The 22,671-nt window shown below is 47.3% G+C and overlaps 1 protein-coding gene across 1 annotated transcript in view; it reads right to left on the reverse strand.

Moving 5' to 3' along the window:
- The window catches only part of LOC137650057 (40-kDa huntingtin-associated protein-like), a 91,770-nt gene that overhangs the window by 63,439 nt on the left and 5,660 nt on the right, over positions 1-22,671 (reverse strand). The gene's annotated exons all lie outside the window — the stretch shown is intronic.

Here is a 22,671-nt window from a genome sequence, read left to right on the forward strand (position 1 = left end):
AAACTATCAATTGAGGCCTCTCAACTATTGCACTCACAAATTATCTATGCATTTAGAATTAAAAGACCTCAAGTCATTGGTGGGAAAAGGAAATACGGGAACTTTATGTAAAAAAAAAATTTTTTTTTTTTTTTCTTTAGATAGAACAAATAGCTACCGAAGTAAAAGGTGACTGAAGCCTTTTGTATTTGCAAGCATAAAACTTCTCATACAGGACTCAAATCTAGCTTGACACAGGAGGAGACAATAAACAGTGATATTAAGTGCTATGTTGCTAAAAATTACAAATTTGGAAGTAATTTGTATTTTTCCTAACGATACAAACCTTAGCAATTTATAGGGGAATTACTTTCGGTGAAGCTGAAAGGACGAGCCATTAGAATTTAGCGAGGATTAACTACCCATCTCGCTAGTTAGCGAGGGGGTGGGGGGGGGGAGTAGCTAGCTACCCCTCTCACCCACACACCTGTGACTGAGCTTCACTTTGCTTGGAGGTAGGACTTTGACAGGGGACAGCGTTGGCAGGCAAGTATGTATAAATAGCTAAGGTTTCCATTGTTGGGAAAAATGATATTTTGATTATAAAATAAATTTTTGAATATACTTACCCGGTGAATATATAGCTGCAACTCTGTTGCTCGACAGACAAACTCTACGGAAAAACTCGCCAGCGATCGCTACACAGGTTGCGGGTGTGCCCAACAGCTCCATCTGTCGACCAGATACCCAGCTCTTATGTAAACAAAGACTCAATTTTCTCCTCGTCAAACTGCGTCTCTATTGGGGAGGAAGGGAGGGTCATTTAATTTATATATTCACCGGGTAAGTATATTCAAAAATTTATTTTATAATCAAAATATCATTTTTAAATATTTAACTTAGCCGGTGAATATATAGCTGATTCACACCCAGGATGGTGGGTAGAGACCAGTAATATATGTTTACATTTTATGAGCTAAGAGTTTTTTATTTCATTTTAGAAGTTATCAAAATAACAAAAACAAAATAAATAGGTACCTGGTAAGGAAGTCGACTTGAACAATTACTCTGCCTTTTAAGTACGTCTTCCTTACGGAGCCTCGCGATCCTCTTAGGATGCTGATCGACCCCTAGGAGCTGAAGTATCAAGGGTTGCAACCCATACAACAGGACCTCATCAAACCCCTAATCTAGGCACTCTCAAGAAATGACTTTGACCACCCGCCAAATCAACCAGGATGCGAAAGGCTTCTTAGCCTTCCGGACAACCCATAAAAACAACATTAAAAACATTTCAAGAGAAAGATTAAAAGGGTATGGAATTAGGGAATTGTAGTGGTTGAGCCCTCCCCCACTACTGCACTCGCTGCTACGAATGGTCCCAGTGTGTAGCAGTCCTCGTAAAGAGACTGGACATCCTTTAGATAAAAAGACGCGAACACTGACTTGCTTCTCCAATAGGTTGCGTCCATTATACTTCGCAGAGATCTATTTTGCTTAAAGGCCACGGAAGTTGCAACAGCTCTAACTTCGTGTGTCCTCACCTTAAGCAAAGCTTGGTCTTCCTCACTCAGATGTGAATGAGCTTCTCGTATTAACAGTCTGATAAAGTAGGATAAAGCATTCTTTGACATAGGCAAAGATGGTTTCTTAACTGAACACCATAAAGCTTCAGATTGGCCTCGTAAAGGTTTAGTGCGCTTTAAATAGAACTTAAGAGCTCTCACAGGGCATAAGACTCTTTCTAGTTCATTGCCTACAATCTCCGATAAGCTGGGAATATCGAACAATTTAGGCCAAGGTCGAGAAGGCAGCTCATTTTTGGCTAGAAAACCAAGTTGTAGCGAACATGTGGCTTTTTCTGACGAAAATCCGATGTTCTTGCTGAAGGCATGAATCTCACTGACTCTTTTAGCTGAGGCTAAGCATACCAGGAAAAGAGTCTTTATAGTGAGATCTTTCAGGGAGGCTGATTGTAGCGGCTCAAACCTGTCTGACATGAGGAATCTTAGTACCACGTCTAAATTCCAACCAGGTGTAACCAAACGACGCTCCTTAGTGGTCTCAAAAGACTTAAGGAGGTCTTGAAGATCTTTATTGTTGGAAAGATCTAAGCCTCTATGCCGGAAGACCGATGCCAACATGCTTCTGTAGCCCTTGATAGTGGGAGCTGAAAGGGATCGTCCTTTTCTCAGGTATAAGAGAAAGTCAGCTATTTGAGCTACAGAGGTACTGGTCGAGGATACAGAGACTGACTTGCACCAGTCTCGGAAGACTTCCCACTTCGATTGGTAGACTCTAAGGGTGGATGCTCTCCTTGCTCTAGCAATCGCACTGGCTGCCTCCTTCGAAAAGCCTCTAGCTCTCGAGAGTCTTTCGATAGTCTGAAGGCAGTCAGACGAAGAGCGAGGAGGCTTTGGTGTACCTTCTTTACGTGCGGCTGACGTAGAAGGTCCACCCTTAGAGGAAGACTTCTGGGAACGTCTACTAGCCATCGAAGTACCTCGGTGAACCATTCTCTCGCGGGCCAGAAGGGAGCAACTAGCGTCAACCTTGTCCCTTCGTGAGAGGCGAACTTCTGCAGTACCTTGTTGACAATCTTGAACGGTGGGAATGCGTAGAGATCTAGATGTGACCAATCTAGGAGAAAGGCATCTATATGTATTGCTGCTGGGTCCGGGACTGGTGAGCAATAGATTGGAAGCCTCTTGGTCAGCGAGGTTGCAAAGAGATCTATGGTTGGTTGGCCCCAAGTGGCCCAAAGTCTCTTGCATACATCCTTGTGGAGGGTCCATTCTGTTGGAATTACTTGCCCTTTCCGACTGAGACAATCTGCCATGACATTCAAGTTGCCTTGGATGAACCTCGTTACTAGTGAGATGTCTTGACCTTTTGACCAGATGAGCAGGTCCCTTGCGATCTCGTACAACGTCAGTGAGTGGGTCCCTCCTTGCTTGGAGATGTACGCCAAGGCAGTGGTGTTGTCTGAGTTCACTTCCACCACTTTGCCTCGAAGGAGAGACCTGAAGCTTTTCAAGGCCAGATGTACTGCCAACAGCTCCTTGCAGTTGATATGCATGTTCCTCTGACTCGAGTTCCACAGTCCTGAGCATTCCCGACCGTCTAATGTCGCGCCCCAGCCCACGTCCGATGCGTCCGAGAAGAGAACGTGGTTGGGAGTCTGAACAGCCAGGGGAAGACCCTCTCTTAAGTTGATATTGTCCTTCCACCAAGTCAGACAAGACTTCATCTTTTCGGAAATCGGGATCGAGACCGCTTCTAGCGTCTTGTCCTTTTTCCAGTGAAAAGCTAGATGGTATTGAAGCGGACGGAGGTGTAGTCTTCCTAATGACACAAATTGTTCCAGGGATGATAGCGTCCCTACCAGACTCATCCACAGCCTGACTGAGCAGCGTTCCTTCTTCAGCATGTTCTGGATGAATAACAGGGCTTGATTTATTCTGGGGGCCGACGGAAAAGCCCGAAAAGCTAGACTGTGAATCTCCATCCCTAAATACACAATAGTTTGGGATGGGACCAGTTGCGACTTTTCCAAATTGACTAGGAGTCCCAATTCCTTGGTCAGATCTAGAGTCCACTTTAGATCCTTCAGACAGCGACGACTGGAAGAGGCTCTGAGAAGCCAGTCGTCCAAAGCACAGGGCCCGAAACTGGTAGACCACCTTTTCGAAAACGAATCTCAGAAAAGGTTGGGAGTCTGGGTGGATGGGGACGTGGAAGTAGGCGTCCCTTAGGTCTAGAGAGACCATCCAGTCTTCCCTTCTGACCGCTGCTAAGACTGACTTTGTGGTCTCCATGGAGAACTTCGTCTTTGTGACAAAGACATTCAGAGCACTGACGTCTAGCACCGGCCTCCACCCTCCTGTCTTCTTTGAAACCAAGAAGAGGCGGTTGTAGAATCCCGGAGATTGAAGGTCCGAGACTTTGACCACCGCTCCCTTCTCTAGCAAAAGAGACACTTCCCGTTTCAAGGCTCGTCTCTTTTCTTCCTCTCTGTACCTGGGAGAGAGATCGATGGGAGACGTTGCTAGAGGGGGTTTTCGTACAAAAGGGATCTTGTACCCCTCTCTGAGCAACTTCACAGATTGTGCATCTGCGCCTCTCTTCTCCCAGGCCTGCCAGAAGTTCTTGAGTCTGGCTCCCACTGCTGTCTGAAGTTGCGGGCAGTCAGACTCTGCCCTTAAAGGACTTGGATCCTTTCTTCTTCCCTCGCTTCCCTTCGGCACGAGCACCTCCTCTGCTGGAGGCTCTGCCACGAAAGGGCGGAATAAAGCGAGACGCTGGAGTGTCCATCCTTGGTCTAGCTGACAAGGTAGGCAAAGGGGGAGCTTTGCGAGCTGAGGACGCAACAAGATCGTGAGTGTCCTTCTGCACTAACGAAGCGGCTATTTCCTTTATCAGGACTTCTGGGAATAGGCACTTGGAAAGAGGAGCAAAGAGAAGCTCAGATCTCTGGCACGGTGTAACTCCAGCAGAAAGGAATGAGCAGAGAGATTCTCGCTTTTTCAGGACTCCGGACACAAATGATGCAGCAAGCTCATTAGACCCATCACGGACGGCCTTGTCCATGCAGGACATAATGAGCAAAGAAGTCTCTTTATCTGTCGAAGAGATCTTCCTGCTTAGGGCTCCTAGGCACCAGTCTAAGAAGTTAAAAACTTCAAAAGCCCTAAAGATTCCTTTCAAAAGGTGGTCCAGGTCCGATGATGACCAACAAATCTTTGAGCGTCTCATGGCAAGGCGGCGGGGAGAGTCTACAAGACTTGAGAAGTCGCCCTGGGCAGAGGCAGGAACTCCCAAGCCGAGAACTTCTCCCGTGGCATACCAGACGCTCGATCTAGAAGAGAGTCTAGCAGGGGGAAAAGCAAAAGCTGTCTTCCCTAAACTCTTCTTGGACTGTAACCAGTCTCCTATCACCCGCAAAGCTCTCTTGGACAAGCGTGCGAGGACGAGTCTAGTAAAGGCAGGTGCGGTAGAAGGCATGCCTAAAACAAACTCTGAAGGCGGAGACCGAGGAGCCACAGAAACAAACTGGTCAGGAAACAGCTCTTTGAAAATAGCCAAAACTTTTCTAAAGTCCAAAGAGGGTTGAGTAGACTTAGGCTCGTCCAATTCTGATTGTTGTTCATCTTGATGTGCAGCAACATCATCATCAGAAAGTTCCTCATCCGACAACTGATGAGGAAACGGCAACGGAGTGGGTAACGGCTGGTTCGCTGAGTCCGGTCGCACTGGTGCATGCGTGACTGAGCCGGACGCATCGTCATGGAACTGCTGCACAGTCTGTGAGCTGTCAACAACCATGGTAGCGCGAGGACGCACAGCGTCTACCCGAGACTGTCTAGACTGACTGGGTTGCGCAGTGGAAACCACACTGGGTTGCGGAGGTTGACGCACCGCGTCAAAACAAGGGAACTCTGATGGTTGTTGAACATCCAGAACGTCAAAGCCAACCTCCGTGCGTCGCTTAACGTCAACATGCGGCTGGCAGCCCACACTGGAACGCATCGGTGGAGGAACTCTCTCAACTGGTGTACGTGAGAAGGTTACCTCAGCGTCCACAGGACGCACAACCGATCGCTTGGAGGGTTGTAGGCTAGGTACTGCACTCGTTGCTGGTACGGCAGCAACCTTCTCCGCATGAAAGTCCTGCATCAGAGACGTAAGCTTAGACTGCATGTCTTGCAGAAAAGACCACTTAGGGTCTACGGGAGCAGGTGCGGCGACAGACGGTGTTAGTGTCTGAAGCGGTACCGCTTTGCCTCTCTTAGGCGGTGAGCAGTCATCGGATGACGGCAACGAGTCCGAACTGACCCAGTGGCTACAACCGGGCCGTTGGACTTGTCCTGAACGGACCGATTTACGTTTTAACGGTCGCGAGACCTTGGTCCAAAGTTTCTTGCGAGAAACACCTTCAGACGACGAGGTATAAATGGGCTCTCTCGTCTTAGGTAGGTAGGGGCGATCTTGGGGAGATACGCCCGATACCACGGAGGGAACGTCTGTTCGCTGATTAAAGCCTCTCGAACCCATGCGTCGTACGACATTGCTTCTCCCCTGGACTTGGGAGCTTGCAAGAGGTCCCGGACTAGGAGGACGACAGGCACGAACAGACGAACCCTCAAGCGCAACACTGTCCACAACACTATCACTTGGCACTTTAGCACTTCCCACTGCACTTTGGCACTTAAGCTCCTTAACATCCGCCATGAGCTGATTGCGGTCACTTGCAAGGGACTCAACTCTCTCACCCAGAGCCTGGATGGCACGCATCATGTCAGCCATCGATGGTTCCTGAGTGCTAGGAGGGGGGTTAGGAACAACCACTACAGGGGAAGGAATAGGTTGTGGGGCATGAGGAGAGGATACATCAATAGATCGAGAAGAACTTCTCCTAACTCTATCTCTCTCTAGCCTACGTGTGTACTTTTGAAATTCGATAAAATCGAATTCCGAAAGGAAAACGCACTCCTCACACCGATCTTCCAATTGACAGGTTTTACCCCGACAATTGGAACAAACAGTGTGAGGGTCGATAGAAGCCTTCGGAAGACGCCTAGAACAGTCCCTAGCATTGCATTTCCTAAATTAGGGAACTTGTGAAGGGTCAGCCATTTTGAATTGGTCAAGGGAAAATTCCAAAAAAAAAACGATCTAAGTCATCAACAAAGAATCCGATACAAAAAAGAGTTCAAGGATTTGTTTGAAGAAAAACCCTGCACAGCGAAAGCTCAAAACCAGAATATAGTACTTCACCAATTAGATGTGAAAAACTCCAGTTTAGCAACAGCGAGTAAAGTACGTCTTGTCGACACGTCGACAGAGAGAAAATTGAGTCTTTGTTTACATAAGAGCTGGGTATCTGGTCGACAGATGGCGCTGTTGGGCACACCCGCAACCTGTGTAGCGATCGCTGGCGAGTTTTTCCGTAGAGTTTGTCTGTCGAGCAACAGAGTTGCAGCTATATATTCACCGGCTAAGTTAAATATTTAAAAATATAAATTACTTCCAAATTTGTAATTTGTTCTGTAACTGGAATACAAACCAACGCTATTTATAAGGATAACTCACCCATTAGGAGTGTGGACGTCCCTGCCAACTTAGCTTTTGGCCTTACCCAGGGTACTCCCTATTGTGCGGGTTAGTGCACAAATAAGGAGACCCTAACAACTCGCTAAACCTGCTAAGCATGGTTTGTGGCATACACAAGCTGTGTGTGATGCAATACTAGCAATGTGACTGTCAAGGTAAAATTTATTCCGAGTTTTGTAAGAAATAACCGATGAGACCAAGACATTCCCAATACCACCTCGCCAGAGTATGGGGACGTAACGGTATTGGGACATTCATTCAGACTAAGACCCGGGTGACCAATGCCCCCAACTTTCTGCTACTTGTCCAATAAGGAGCTTGAGGTACTAAAATAGCTATTGTGCAGCCACCACAAGACCGATAGAGAATGTATCGAGGTTCCTGTGGGTCATTTCATGTCTTGCAGGTAGAGGGCGGTGAAAGTAATTTAGTGTTTCCACATGGCCGCTTGCAATACCTGTGTCACAGAGCAGTTCTTTTTGAAGGCCAGGGACGAGGCTACACCCCTGACTTAGTGGGCTCTAGGACGACGTGATAGAGGATGATTGGAATTCAGACCAAGGTCAATGATCTTGCGAATCCATGCGGATATTGCGTTTTTCGTGATCTTCCTCTTGTTTCAGCCTGTGCTGATGAAAAGTGAGGGCACTCTGGGCTGAGCTGTTGCTGTTCTCTTGAGGTAGCCCCTCAAACACCTTACTGGGCACAGTTACAGATGATCTGGGTCGTTGGTTACAGAGCGGAGACTTGTTATCCGGAAGGAGTCAAATCTAGGATCTGAAACCCCCGGATTCTGAGTCTTGGCAACAAACTCAGGGATGAAGCTGAAGCTTACATTTCCCCATCCCCTTGAAGGGGTGACGTCCTACGAGAGACCATGAAATTTGTTAACTCATCTGGCCGCGGCTAAAGCGAGCAGGAACACCGTCTTCCAAGTTAATAGGCGATCTGCTGCCTTGCATAATGGTTTGTACGGAGCTCCTTTTTGGGACTGAAGAACTCTAACCATGTTCCATGGGGAAGGTCTCATTTCCAACTGAGGACAGGTAAGTTAATAACTCCATACAGTATTCGGAGTGAAAGTTCTAGCGATGCGGAAATGTCCATTCCCTTCACTTTAAAAGGTGAGACTCAAGGCTGAGCAAAATCCTTTAACTGCTGAAACTGAAAGAGGCATTTCTTCCTGCAAATACACAAGGAACTCCACTATTGCTGGAATAGTGGCATCGAATGGATTGAGACCTGAAGTGGTAATGTCCCTGAGTGGTGAACACCAGACTGGGGTTCGAGTTCTGCTCAAACTCGTTAGTTCCTTTAGTCGCTGCAACCTCACCATCCTTGTGGCTAAGGATGGGGGGGTTTGGGGGAGCCTATAGGTCTATTTGCTGATTCATCAGCAGCCATTGCCTGGCCCTCCTTGGTCCTAGCTTGGGTGGAGAGGGCATTTGGGCGTTGATCATATGTATGAATGGTCAGTCTCTAGGGCTTTGTCCTGCTTGACAGGGCAATGTCACTGTCCCTTGCCTCTGCCATTCATGAGTGGCCTTTAAACCTTTAAACCAACTACAAAAGACGTTCTACTTCGCCTGGTAGACTGAAGCTGATGACTTTAGCAGATATCCTGACATTTTGTTCGCAACTTGTTGCGAAAATCCTCTCTGACTGAGGAGGTGCTGGATAGTCTCCAGGCGTGAAGATGCAGTGAAGCTACTGCCTTGTGGTAAACGCTGACATGTGGTTGTCTGAGTAGATTTTGTCGTGGAAAAAGTTCTCTTGCCGGCTACGTCAGGAGCAGCAGAAGGTCCCGGAACCATTCTGCGTGATGCCATAGCGGAGCTATGAGGGTCATCGAAAGATTGACAGATGTTCAGGTTTTGTTGAGTAATCTTCTTATCAGAAAGAACGTGGGAATACGTAAACGTCGATGTTGTTCCACCGTTGTTGGAATGCATCTTGACATAGAGCCTTGAGGTCAGGGACTGGGGAGCAGTACAACGGGAGCCTGAAGTTCAGGGCTATTGCAAACAGATCCACAGTTGGCGAACCCCACAAAGTTAGGACTTTGTTATTTACTAGATGATCCAATGACTATTCGGAATCCACTATCTACGATGATCTGCTCAGACTGTCAGCGAGCACATTCCTCTTGCCGGGAATGAAGGGAGCTTATAGTGAGACCGTGTCGACATCCGCCCATCTCAGTATGTCCACTGCTAGATAGGATAGGGGCTGAGAAAAAGTACCTCCTTGCTTTTTTATGTAAGCCACTACCGTGGTGTCGCTTATCACCACCACCGAGTGACCTGCCAGGAAATGGTGGAACTCTTGAAGGGCCAGATATATGGCCTTCATCTTGAGGAGATTTATGTGAGGGTACTTTTTCAGATTCTGACCAAAGGCCTGAGGCCGTGTGGTGCAGCATGTGGACCTGTCACCCTTCTTTTAATGAGTCCGAAAACAGCATCAAATTGGGTAGAAGGATAAGAAGATCGACACTCTTCTGCAGATTCTCATCTGCCAGCCATCATACAAGATTCATCCTTTCCTTTGGTCCCATGGGGATCAAAGTGTCCGGGGATCGAAGGCCTGATTCCCATTGTACTTCAGGCGCCACTGGCGAGATTGAATCCTGAGGTAGCCGTTGGGAACTAGGCGGGCCAAGGATGATAGGTGTCTGAGGAGACATAGCCACTTCTGGGCTGGCAGTTCTTCTCGTCTAAGAAAGGGTCTTGCGACCTTCCTCAGCCTTGCTATCCGGTCATCTGATGGGAAGACTTTGTGCAGTTTGGTGTTTAATATCATGCACAGGTACACTAGTCTTTAAATGGGAAGCAGGGATGACTTCTCCACGTTTGTCTCGGTGCTAAAGAAGGGTTGCCACAGAGTCTGCTAGGATCAGCCAGTCATCCAGGTATCAAAGGAAACGGATGCTGATCCTGTGTGTCCAAGATGACACTAGGGCAAACCCTCTATGAAGATCTGAAGTGCTGTGGAAAGGCCGAAGCATAGCACCTTGAACTGGTATATTTTGTTGTTGATGTTGAATCTTAAATAATTCCTTGAAGACGGATGGACTGGGATCTGGAATCATGCGTCCTTTACATCCAGTGTACACATGAAGTCCTGTGGCCTTACCGATTGTCTGACGTCTCCATGCTTAACGAAGTTTGTTCGACAAACTTGTTTAGAGCTGAGACGTTGATGACTGGTCTCCAACCTCCAGACGCCTTTTTCACAAGATGGAGTCGACTGAAGAAGCCTGGTGACCCGTCGAGGACCTCCTGGAGAGCGCCCTTCTCCAACATGGTCTGGATTTCGGCCTGAAGGGCCTGCCCCTTTGCTGATCCAAACACAAAGGAGTTCACAAGCACTGGATTCTTGGTCAGTGGAGTAAGAGACGAGATGAACGGACGCGATACACTGAACGAATCTCGGAGACCGTCCAAGGTTTGGCCTCGAGCTGCATCCACCTAGTCCAGCAGCTTTGTAGGCATCCCCTCACTGGTGGACAAGCAGGGAGATCGCCTATCCTTGCACTTGCGTCTTTTGCCACCACCTCTCTGCTGTTTTCCTCCATGGTTGGATTTGGTGTCTTTCGGGTCCTTGGCAGGAAAGGGCTTTTTAGACACCACCTTTACTTTTGTCGCTGACGTCTTGCTTGTTGAAGGTTTCGGTTGGCTGGTCATTGGAGGGGCTGGAGGTCTCCACCTCTTCGCAGCCTGCTCGACGTCCTTTGGCTCAAAGAGGAAGGCACCCTTCAGGGAGGAGTTCTGGAGCTTAGCGATCTCAGCGTTAGGGACCTGTTGGTAGAATCTCTAAGCCACCGATTCCCTTCTCTTCAAGATGGTATTGGACCACAGGTTCACCACCTGGTGGCCCAGAAACTCCATAGTTCGGGTGCTGTAGAGAAGAAAGGTCTCCATAGCCTTTCTAGTACTTTCCTTAGAAAAATATTTGGTCGGTTCCAGGATTCCCACAGATCCCAACCATAGATTCAGTTACGAAGTCACCAGCATGGCATACTTCGCGACCTTCTCTTGGTTCATGATCTTCGATGTCGAGAACGTGACCTGACGCGAAGAGAGCTTCTCTAGAGAGACTCCTTTGGTCAGCTCTTCAAGGGAGTGATGGAGAGACAAGGTCGAGAAAGGTTCGTCCAGAACCTCATAGTACCTCCTCTGGTTGACATCCGAAGGTGGTAGGAGTTTGGTGGACGAGCCTGAACGGTAAGACAGAGAGTAGTCTGAAAGCTGCGAGGCGATCTTACGTTGAGCGCCCCTCAACCCCTGGGACCAGGGCAGAGCTACACTAGACTTGGGAGGCTTTTGGGTGCCGAAGACACGGTCCAGACCGTGTCCTTCCCATCTTGAGGACCTGTCTCTGGATCTGATGACCTGTTGAGGACTCTCATGGTGGTCAGAATCTGCCAAAAAGCATGTTCTGACTCCCTCATTATTGTCTGATGCTAGGCTGGTAGTGTTATAGTCGCCATCCACCGCCAAGATTTCGTCTTGGGGTGGATCGCGGTCGAAAAGTGGAAGGCTGACTCGTCTCCTGACCCCCTCTGTGGGTCTTTGAGTCCTGGAAGAGGGCTTTGGCACCGTCTTGGACTCCTTCGATTCCCTTTTTGGGGGAATAGGGCTTCCAAGACCGAAGGTCTGGATGTGACAACCTACTGTAAATTGGTAGGGAGAGAACTAGGAACCTCTACAGGATTCAAGGGTGACACGGAGTCCTCTCCACGGGCTTTTTCCATCGGCGATGGGAGGGGAGAGTCAGAATATAGGGAGACCTCTAACTTTGGAGCTCTAACCAGAGTCAGCTTCATCCTGGATGATGGCAGTTCGTCAGGTACCCCTCTCTTCCTCTTCAAGGGCGAAGCAGTCGTGGTCTGTTGTCCTGGGTCGGTCAAAATGGAGTACAGTGAACCCTCGTTTATCGCGGTAGATAGGTTCCAGACGCGGCCGCGATAGGTGAAATTCCGCGAAGTAGTGACATCATATTTACCTATTTATTTAACATGTATATTCGGACTTTTAAAACCTTCCCTTGTACGTAGTACTGTTAACAAACCACCCTTTAATGTACAGAACACTTAATGCATGTACTACAGCACCCTAAACTAAAACAGGCACAAATATTAAAGGCGATTTTATATCATGCGTTTCCTAAACACCTAAAAAGCACGATAAAAAATGGTAACCAATGTTTTGTTTACGTTCATCTCTGATCATAATGAAGAAACAAACTCATTTAGTGTACACATATATGTGTAGGTTAGTTTTTGCATCGATTATATTGATTATACAGTATGTTGATTTTTTTATTACCAATGTTTTAGTTTACGTATTTTTCTTAGGACTTCCAAATGAAATGTTTTTCTTTATGACGCCGCCTGAAACGACGGCGTCATAAAGTACTGTACGCTCAGTAAACAACCACGCTCAGAACAAACAAGGCATTTAACGCGCATGATGATAGTGATAAATAATGATACAGTACAGTATTTACAGTAAAAGCATTTACAAAATATGTTACCTTACAAATATAATTTACCGTATCTATATAAAATCATACAGTACTGTACAGCACATACAGTATTGTACGTAGCAAAGCAGGAAAACAATTTACGAGAGAGAGAGAGAGAGAGAGAGAGAGAGAGAGAGAGAGAGAGAGAGAGAGAGAGAGAGAGAGATTGTTTTACGTACGTACAGTAAATGTAAATTTTAAACATAAAAAATCAATTTACGAGAGAGAGAGAGAGAGAGAGAGAGAGAGAGAGAGAGAGAGAGAGAGAGAGAGAGAGAGAGAGATTGTTTTACGTACGTAAATGTAAATTTTAAACAAAAAAAATATGATAAATTACAACATGTAGACTTTTAAAACCTTCCCTTTAACTTAATGCATACAGTACGTACAGTACTAAACTATAAAACAGGCACAAATACAGTTTTAGAATGTAAGAATATTAAAGTAAAAAATAAAGATTGTTACTGTACTCACCACGAAAGAAGTTGAAGAAAAACTTGAATGATGATGGCGATGAATTTGCTGCACAGTAGAAATGATGATGATGAAGCTGATGATGTGTTCTACTGTGCAGCCAGGTAGTATTTTACGTCTCTTCAGACGGAGGTGTCTTTTCCTGGGACACCTCTTCAACTTCTTCCTGGGAAACTTCTTCAATTTCTTCCGAAGGCGTACTAGCAGGAGGAACTGGCTCTTTTTTGCGAGGCTGGAAGAACATTGTGATCGGAAGTTGTTGCCGCTGCTTCTTTTTTCGATCCAAGAGCATTTTGTAGGGAGTCATTATGTCATCAACCTTGTTGCAGAATTGCATCGAGCGAACCATATCCTCGTCCCACTCTTGCAACATTTCTTTCAACTCCTTCGCATGGTTGCAGGCCTTGGCAAGCCGTTCTAATGTTAAGCCCGTTTCTTCGACATTTTCTTGGGTCTCTTCCTGGGTTTCACTCTCTTCTTCGCTTGCCGATTTCGTCAGGTCTTCGAGGTCTGCGTCAGTTAGGGGCTGGGAATGGCAGTCCAACAACTCGTCGACGTCTTCAGTCGTCATGTCGCCAAACCCGTCACCTCCAATTATGGCAGCCAACTGCACAGATTTGCGTACTGCAGAGTGTTGGATTTCAGCAGGTGTAAATCCCTCGTCGTCGTAAACAATCTGGGGCCACAACTTCTTCCAGCTCGCATTCACAGTTGCAGGTTTCATCTCTTGAAGTGCCTTCTGAATATTCTGCAGGCACGTGGCTATGGTATACTGCCGCCAGTACGCCTTCAAGTTAAAATCTTCATCCTCATCATCTTGGGCAGCATCCACACACGCAACGAGGTCCGCCAAGGTGTTCTTCGTGTAGAGGGCCTTGAACGCCCTGATAACCCCCTGGTCCATCGGTTGAATTAATGACGTGGTGTTGGGTGGCAGGAACTCAACCTGAATGCCCTCATGCGACAGGTCAGTTGCGTGTCCACCAGCGTTATCCATAAGGAGAAGGATCTTGAATGGCAAGCCCTTCTCTAAGAGATATTTGCTGACTTGCGGGATAAAACACTGATGGAACCAGTTGGAGGTAAGCATCTTCGTAATCCATGCTTTTTGATTATGCATCCAGTACACGGGAAGGAGATTCTTATTTTTATTTTTCAAAGCGCGAGGATTTTTCGACTTATAAATAAGCCCCGGCTTTAGCAAAAATCCAGCAGCATTGCCACACATCACGAGGGTAACGCGATCCTTGAATGCTTTAAAGCCAGAGGCTTTGGCTTCCTCTTTGAACAGGAAAGTTCGCGACAGCATTCTCTTCCAAAACAAGCCGGTCTCATCCATATTAAAGACTTGTTCCGGCTTGTATCCACCTTCGGCGATAATATTCTTGAACGTCTGGTTCACGTAAGTTTCAGCAGCGGCAGTGTCAGCCGAACCAGCCTCCCCATGCAGGGAAACGCTTTTCAGGGCGAAGCGTTTCTGAAACTTCGCGAACCATCCTTTGCTGGCGGAAAAACGTTTCTGAGGCTGGGAATCAGTGGATGTCCCTGGTTGAGGATCATCTGCATCATCATCATCTTCAGCATGGTTGCCGTCGTCGTCTTTAGGTTCCTTTGCAGCAAAATTCTCATATAACCTCAAAGCCTTTGTTTGGATGGTGTTTGTATCCAACGCTATGTTCTTCTTCCGGCAGTCGGCAATCCACACAGCTAAAGCACCTTCCATGCGTACGATCGTTTTATTACGCGTTGTAACGACTCGCTTCGCTGATCTGCTAAAGGTGATTGCAGCCGTCTTTCTAATGTTCGCCTCGTCCTTCTTGATATAGCGAACAGTAGATTCGTTGATGCCAAAATGGCGCCCAGCGGACGCGTAACTTCTACCATCTTTTAACATATCGAGAAGCGTAACCTTCTCAGCTATCGTCATCATCCTTCGGCGGCGTTTAGGCTCACTACCAGCCTTAGTAGAAGCAGAACGCTTGGGAGCCATTGTACAGTAGGATTTGACAAAAAGTTCAACTTAAAAAGGTCGCACACAGCACAGATTCACAAACTTAAGAACGTCTACTCAGCGATACGCGGGAACAGAGAGTGGACGATCCGGGCCCGCGAGAACCTAGATGCTGCGGGTTGGAGATGATGGCAAAACACCAATCACAGGCTAGATAACAAAACTTGAGTTCTGATTCGTCATCTATCAGCGCTTGAACCAATCACAACCCGTCTTACAGTATATGATGCGTAGGTTACCAACTCATACAAGATGCCCCGCGCATACCGAACGTACGTATTAATAATAATAATAATAAATAATGATAATAATACAGTACAGTACTGTAATAATAATAATAATAATAATGATAATAATAATAACAATCATAATTTTATTAACAACAACAACAATAATAATATGTTATTTTCCTTAGTAAAATAAATTTTTGAATATACTTACCCGGTGATCATGTAGCTGCAGCTCTGCTGCCCGACAGAAAAAACCTACGGGCGGGATACGCCAGCGATCGCTATACAGGTGGGGGTGTACAACAACAGCGCCATCTGTCGAGTAGGTACTCAGGTACTTCTTGTCAACAAGAACCAATTTTCTCCTCGGTCCACTGGGTCTCTATGGGGAGGAAGGGAGGGTCCTTTAATTCATGATCACCGGGTAAGTATATTCAAAAATTTATTTTACTAAGGAAAATAACATTTTTCAATATTAATCTTACCCGGTGATCATGTAGCTGATTCACACCCAGGGGGGTGGGTGGAGACCAGCATACATGTTAACAATAGAAGCTAAGTATCCCGTATTTCATTTTAGCAGTTATTCAAAATAACAAACATAAAATAAATAAGTACCTGGTAAGGAAGTCGACTTGAACAATTACTCTGCCTTTTTAAGTACGTCTTCCTTACTGAGCCTAGCGATCCTCTTAGGATGCTGAGCGACTCCTAGGTGCTGAAGTATGAAGGGCTGCAACCCATACTAAAGGACCTCATCACAACCTCTAATCTCGGCGCTTCTCAAGAAAGAATTTGACCACCCGCCAAATCAACCAGGATGCGAAAGGCTTCTTAGCCTTCCGTACAACCCAAAAACAACAATAAAAAGCATTTCAAGAGAAAGATTAAAAAAGGTTATGGGATTATGGGAATGTAGTGGTTGAGCCCTCACCTACTACTGCACTCGCTGCTACGAATGGTCCCAGGGTGTAGCAGTTCTCGTAAAGAGACTGGACATCTTTAAGGTAAAATGATGCGAACACTGACTTGCTTCTCCAATAGGTTGCATCCATTACACTCTGCAGAGATCTGTTTTGTTTGAAGGCCACTGAAGTAGCGACAGCTCTAACTTCGTGTGTCCTTACCTTCAGCAAAGCATGGTCTTCCTCATTCAGATGAGACTGGGCTTCTCTAATAAAAAGTCTGATGTAATAAGAGACTGCGTTCTTCGACATCGGTAAAGCAGGTTTCTTAATAGAACACCATAAAGCTTCTGATTGTCCTCGTAATGGCTTCGTACGTCTTAAATAGTACTTAAGAGCTCTTACTGGGCATAGTACTCTCTCTTGTTCGTTTCCAACCAAACTGGACAGACTTGGAATCTCGAACGATTTGGGCCAAGGACGAGAAGGGAGCTCGTTTTTAGCTAAAAAACCAAGCTGTAAGGAACATGTAGCCGTTTCAGATGTAAATCCTATGTTCCTGCTGAAGGCGTGTATCTCACTGACTCTTTTAGCTGTTGCTAAGCAAACGAGGAAAAGAGTCTTCAAAGTGAGATCTTTAAAAGAGGCTGATTGAAGCGGTTCGAACCTTGCTGACATCAGGAACCTTAAAACCACGTCTAAGTTCCAACCTGGTGTGGCTAACCGACGCTCCTTTGAGGTCTCAAAAGACTTAAGGAGGTCCTATAGATCTTTGTTGGTGGAAAGATCTAAGCCTCTGTGGCGGAAGACTGCTGCCAACATGCTTCTGTAACCTTTGATCGTAGGAGCTGATAGGGATCTTACATTCCTTAGGTGTAAAAGGAAGTCAGCTATCTGCGTTACAGAGGTACTGCTTGAGGATACTGAATTCGCCTTGCACCAGCTTCGGAAGACTTCCCATTTTGACTGGTAGACCTTGAGAGTGGATGTCCTCCTTGCTCTGGCAATCGCTCTGGCTGCCTCCTTCGAAAAGCCTCTAGCTCTTGAGAGTCTTTCGATAGTCTGAAGGCAGTCAGACGAAGAGCGTGGAGGCTTGGGTGTACCTTCTTTACGTGCGGCTGACGCAGAAGGTCCACTCTTAGAGGAAGAGTCCTGGGAACGTCTACTAGCCATTGCAGTACCTCGGTGAACCATTCTCTCGCGGGCCAGAGGGGAGCAACCAACGTCAACCTTGTCCCTTCGTGAGAGGCGAACTTCTGCAGTACCTTGTTGACAATCTTGAACGGGGGGAACGCATAAAGGTCTAGATGGGACCAATCCAGAAGAAAGGCATCTACGTGAACTGCTGCTGGGTCCGGAATCGGTGAGCAATAATTTGGGAGCCTCTTGGTCATCGAGGTAGCGAACAGATCTATGGTGGGCTGACCCCACAGGGCCCATAGTCTGTTGCAAACATTCTTGTGAAGGGTCCATTATGTAGGGATGATCTGACCCTTCCGGCTGAGGCGGTCTGCCATGACGTTCATGTCGCCTTGAATGAACCTCGTTACAAGCGATATCTTTCGATCTCTTGACCAGGTGAGGAGGTCCCTTGCGATCTCGAACAACGTCCTCGAATGAGTCCCTCCTTGCTTGGAGATGTACGCCAAGGCTGTAGTGTTGTCGGAGTTCACCTCCACCACCTTGCCTAGAAGGAGGGACTTGAAGCTTCTCAAGGCCAGATGAACTGCCAGTAGCTCCTTGCAGTTGATGTGAAGTGCTCTTTGATCCGGATTCCACGTGCCCGAGCATTCCCGACCGTCCAGTGTCGCACCCCAGCCCGTGTCCGATGCGTCCGAGAAGAGAAGGTGGTCGGGGGTCTGAACAGCCAGTGGTAGACCTTCCTTGAGAAGAATGTTGTTCTTCCACCAAGTCAGTGCAGACTTCATCTCTTCGGATATAGGAACTGAGACCGCTTCTAGCGTCATGTCCTTTCTCCAGTGAGCAGCTAGGTGATACTGAAGGGGTCGGAGGTGGAGTCTCCCTAACGCGATGAACTGGTCCAGCGATGAAAGCGTCCCTATTAGACTCATCCACTGTCTGACTGAACATCGGTTCCTTTTCAGCATGCTCTGGATGCATTCTTGGGCTTGACTGATTCTGGGGGCCGACGGAAAAGCCCGAAAAGCTTGACTCTGAATCTCCATACCTAGATAGACTATAGTTTGGGATGGGACGAGTTGGGACTTTTCTATATTGACCAGGAGACCCAATTCCTTGGTCAGATCCATAGTCCATTTGAGATTCTCCAGACAGCGACGACTTGACGCAGCTCTTAAAAGCCAGTCGTCCAAATAGAGGGAGGCTCTGATGTCTGCTAAATGCAGGAATTTGGCAATATTCCTCATCAGCTTGGTAAACACTAGAGGTGCCGTGCTTAGGCCAAAGCACAGGGCTTGGAACTGGTAAACCACCTTCCCAAAGACGAACCTTAGGAAAGGTTGGGAATCTGGGTGGATGGGGACGTGAAAGTACGCGTCCTTTAGGTCTAACGAGACCATCCAGTCTTCCTTCCTGACCGATGCTAGCACCGACTTCGTCGTCTCCATGGTGAACGTCTGCTTGGTGACAAAGACATTTAGAGCACTGACGTCCAGCACCGGTCTCCACCCTCCTGTCTTCTTCGCTACTAAGAAGAGACGGTTGTAGAAGCCCGGGGATTGATGGTCCCGGACTATGACTACCGCTCCCTTTTGTAGCAAGAGAGACACCTCTTGCTGTAAAGCTAGCCTCTTGTCCTCCTCTCTGTACCTGGGAGAGAGGTCGATGGGAGTTGTTGCTAGAGGGGGCTTGCGCAAGAATGGAATCCTGTACCCCTCTCTGAGTAACTTCACAGACTGTGCGTCTGCACCCCTGTCCTCCCAGGCCTGCCAGAAGTTCTTGAGCCTGGCTCCCACTGCTGTCTGGAGAAGATGGCAGTCAGACTCTGCCTTTTGAGGACTTGGAACCCTTCTTCTTTTTGCCACGTTGACTATCGGCACGGGTACCTCCTCTGCTGGAGGTTCTGCCACGAAAGGGCGGAATGAACCTAGACGCTGGTGTGTCCATCCTAGGTCTAGGCACGGAAGGTAAAGCTGTGACTTTACGTGCGGATGACGCCACCAGGTCATGGGTGTCTTTCTGGATCAACGAGGCGGCAATCCCCTTGATCAGCTCTTCAGGAAAGAGACACTTGGATAGCGGAGCAAACATCAGCTCTGACTTCTGACATGGTGTGATCCCCGCCGACAAGAAGGAGCAAAGGTGATCTCGCTTCTTAAGAACTCCAGACACGAAAGAAGCCGCAAGCTCGCCAGATCCATCCCGAATGGCTTTGTCCATGCATGACATGATGAGCATGGCAGAGTCCTTATCCGAAGGGGAGGTCTTTCTGCTCAACGCTCCCAAACACCAGTCCAGGAAGTTGAAGATCTCAAACGCACGGAAAACTCCCTTTAAAAGATGGTCCATGTCCGAAAAGGTCCAGCAAATCTTGGAGCGTCTCATAGCCAGTCTGCGGGGAGAGTCTACCAGACTTGAGAAGTCGCCCTGGGCAGAGGCAGGAACTCCCAAGCCGAGATCTTCTCCCGTGGCATACCAGACGCTAGATTTGGAAGCAAGCTTGGTGGGGGGAAAGATGAAGGACGTCTTCCCAAGTTGCTTCTTGGCCTGCAACCACTCTCCCAGTACCCTTAAAGCTCTCTTGGATGAGCGCGCGAGTACGAGCTTCGTAAAGGCAGGAGCTGCTGACTGCATGCCTAAAGCGAACTCAGAGGGAGGTGAGCGTGGGGCTGCAGACACAAACTGGTCCGGATACAACTCCCTAAACAGAGCAAGGACTTTCCTAAAGTCTAAGGAGGGAGGCGTAGTCTTGGGTTCATCTATGTCGGAGTGTTGATCGTCCAAATGAGCAGCTTCGTCGTCATCAGAGATTCCTTCATCCGAATGCTGAGGAGGAAGCGGCAAAGGAGGAGAAGAAAGCTGAACGGCTGAATCCGGCAGCACGGGTGCATGCGTAGCTGCACTGGATCCAACATCATGCCGCTGCTGGTCAGTCTGAGAGCTGGCAACAACAAAAGCGGAGTGGTGGTGCGTGGTGGGGACTGCCGTGGGTTGCGGAGACTGCCGCATTGCGTCAAAACACGGCAGCTTGACAGCACCTTCCCACTGCTGATGCGGTAGCTCACGCATGTCAACGGAGGGTGCCGCACGTCGGCTAACGTCAACATGCGTCTGGCAGGGTCGACTGCGCATCGGTGGTGGAGCTCTCACAGCCGGAGTGTGGGAGCAGGCAGCCGCAGTGTCAGCTGAGCGCACAACCGTGGCAGGTTGTGGGTTAACGGGTGCATCGTCAACCTTCTCAGCACGATACTCCTGCATGAAGGAAGCTAGCTGAGTCTGCATAGACTGCAGCAAAGACCACTTAGGGTCTACAGCGGTTGGTGCAGCAACAGACGGAGTGATTGCCTGCTGCGGAACCACTCTACCTCTCTTGGGAGGTGTGCAGTCTTCGGAAGACTGCGGCGAGTCCGAACTGACCCAGTGGCTACACCTGGGCCGTTGGACTCGCTCGGAAGGGACCTTGCGCTTGACAGGTCGTGAGACCTTGGTCCAGCGTTTCTGACGAGAAACTTCTTCCGCAGACGAGGAATGAATGGGCTCACTCGTCTGTTTGTGGGTGGGACGATCTCTGCAAGATACGTCCGCAACCACTGAGGGTACATCTGTACGCTGATCAAGGCCTGTCGAACCCTTTGGTCCTTCGACATTGCTTCTCCCCTGGGCTTGGGAGCTTGCAAGAGGTCCCGGACTGGGAGGACGACTGGCACGAACAGATGCACCCTCATGCGTAACACTGACACTTTTCACAGCACTTGCACTCACTACACTTCCCACTGCACTTTTCTCCTTCAACTCTTTGACGTCGGCTAAGAGTTGATTGCGGTCATTCGCTAATGACTCAACTCTGTCACCAAGAGCCTGAATGGCACGCATCATGTCCGCCATCGAGGGTTGCTGAGAGCTAGTAGAAGGGTCGGGTGTAACCACTACAGGGGAAGGAATAGGTTGAGGGGCATGGGGAGAGGAAAAATCAAAAGAGCGAGACGAACTCCTCCTGATCCTATCCTTCTCTAGCCTACGTGCATTCTTAAGGAATTCTTGAAAATCGAATTCCGAAAGCCCAGCGCATTCCTCACATCGATCTTCCAATTGACAGGCTTTACCCCTACAATTGGAACAAACGGTGTGAGGATCGATAGAGGCCTTCGGAAGACGCCTAGTACAGTCCCTAGCGCTACACTGCCTGTACTTGGGGACTTGAGTAGGGTCAGACATCTTGAATTAGTCAAAGGGGGAAATCCAAAATCTATCCAAGTCGTCAACAAATAATCCAAAATCTAATCAATAAAGCTTGATAAGGTATTGATGATAACTCCTGTACAGCGAAAGCTAATAACTAGAGAGAATACATCACCAAATAGCGTGAAAATCAACTCCAGAAACAACAGCGTATCAAGTAGGTCTTGCCGGTGGCACGACAGAGAGAAAATTGGTTCTTGTTGACAAGAAGTACCTGAGTACCTACTCGACAGATGGCGCTGTTGTTGTACACCCCCACCTGTATAGCGATCGCTGGCGTATCCCGCCCGTAGGTTTTTTCTGTCGGGCAGCAGAGCTGCAGCTACATGATCACCTGGTAAGATTAATATTGAAAAAACAATATTTAATAGCTTTACATATGCTACAGTGTTTTATTCTTTTGTAGGATGTGTGTGTGTGTGTATCTCTCTCTCTCTCTCGTACGCTTATTCGAAATGTGATTTTTGCAACAAAGAATATTATTGGATGCAGTACTGTACTACGTACGTATACATACAAAAGATTCATGGAAAAGAAGCACATCCATTACATTTGTAGTACTGTACGTACAGTAGTAGCCATCAGCAGCCTTACACCATTCTAATATTGTATGACTGCATCTGATTTGCGTTTCATGTTCGATTTAATTTTACTACGTACTGTATACAGTACTGAATTATCGTATGATAATACAGTACAGTACAGTAATACAGTAATAATAATAATAATAATAATAATAATAACAATAATAATTTTATTTACAACAACAACAATAATAATAATAATAACAATAATAATAATACAGCTTTACGTACGCTATTTTACGCTTTTGTTGTACTGTAGGATGTGTGTCTCTCTCTCTCTTACGCTTATTCGAAATGTGATTTTTGCAACAAAGAATATTATTGGATGCAGTACTACGTACGTATACATACAAAAGATTCATGGAAAAGAAGCACATCCATTACATTTGTAGTACTGTACAGTAGTAGCCATCAGCAGCCTTACACCATTCTAATATGGTATGACTGCATCTGATTTGCGTTTCATG

The sequence above is a fragment of the Palaemon carinicauda genome, chromosome 11 (genome assembly GCF_036898095.1).
Source record: "Palaemon carinicauda isolate YSFRI2023 chromosome 11, ASM3689809v2, whole genome shotgun sequence".
In the NCBI taxonomy this organism is placed as follows: Eukaryota; Metazoa; Arthropoda; class Malacostraca; order Decapoda; family Palaemonidae; genus Palaemon; species Palaemon carinicauda.